Source organism: Triticum aestivum, chromosome 2B (assembly GCF_018294505.1).
Source record: "Triticum aestivum cultivar Chinese Spring chromosome 2B, IWGSC CS RefSeq v2.1, whole genome shotgun sequence".
Lineage (NCBI taxonomy): Eukaryota > Viridiplantae > Streptophyta > Magnoliopsida > Poales > Poaceae > Triticum > Triticum aestivum.
Genome location: NC_057798.1, coordinates 767,958,926 through 767,960,194, shown reverse-complemented (window position 1 = coordinate 767,960,194; position 1,269 = coordinate 767,958,926).

The window sequence follows — 1,269 nt, the reverse complement described above, 5'->3', positions numbered from 1 at the left end:
AAAGGAAAATAAGTTTCCCATGTGATATGTGGTCTAGTTGTTGGGGAAATTTGCAAATGTGAATTTCGACTTTATTTGCAAAATCTCTCTGGAATTTGTAAATATGGGCATAACTTTTGCATACTAACTAGGATGAAAAAGTTTTTTATATGAAAAATCATCTACTCGAAAAGTTACATCCAAATCATCTACTTTTGCGCTCAACCAGGTTGTCCTTTGTTAAAATGACTTATTTATGGACAAACCACATAAACACTTTAATTTTCAAAGGAACTTTTACTTTCCAAACATGTTTGGAACTAGGAATGACACTCGAGTTAATAACATCGATGTACATCGACTTAACAGTAAATTGTCCAGACCTAGTAAGTTTCGAACACAACTGATCGGGCTGATGAGCTAGCTGAACTTCCATCAGTCTACTCACGAGATGAAGCCATGCTTCCCATCTATCACCAACAAGCACCCTTCGAAACTGCATATTAAGGGGAATGGACTGCATAATCGTTGCAACTAGCGCATCACGTCGCTGAACAATACGATGCAGGGTCGGGTACTAGAGCGCCAATGGTGTATCACCAAGCCAAGTATCCTCCCAGAAATGGGTATCGTTGCCATCACCGACTATAAACTTTGTTCTATTAAAGAAGGCTGCCTTAACTCTCATAAGCCCCTTCCAAAACGGCGAATCAGTTGGTCTCACTGTCACCTGTGACAAAGTCTTGGACTACAGATACTTGTTACGGAGAATCTGCGCCCAAGTTGCGTCAGTTTCAACTGATAGCTTATACAACCACTTACTGAGCAGGCATCTGTCTTGACCTCAAGATTCTCGATACCCAGACCCCCTTGGTCCTTTGGTCTACAAATAACACCCCACTTGGCGAGTCTATACTTTCTCTTTAGTTCATCACTCTGCTAAAAAAATCTTGATCGGTAGAAGTCCAGCCTTTTCCTAACCCAACTGGAACCTCAAAGAAAGATCGTAGGAAAATCGGCATACTCGTGAGCACCGAATTAATAAGAATCAACCGCCCTCCATAAGACATGAGTTTGCCCTTCCAGCAACTAAGTTTCTTCTCGAACCGATCTTCGATGCATTTCCACTCTCTGTTTGTTAGCTTACAATGGTGAATGGGTATACCTAGGTAAGAAAAAGGTAAAGCACCTAATTCACATCCAAACAATTGCCTATAAGCCTCTTGTTCCTCCTTGGCTCTACCAAAGCAGAACAACTCGCTTTTATGAAAGTTAATCTTTAATCCGGTC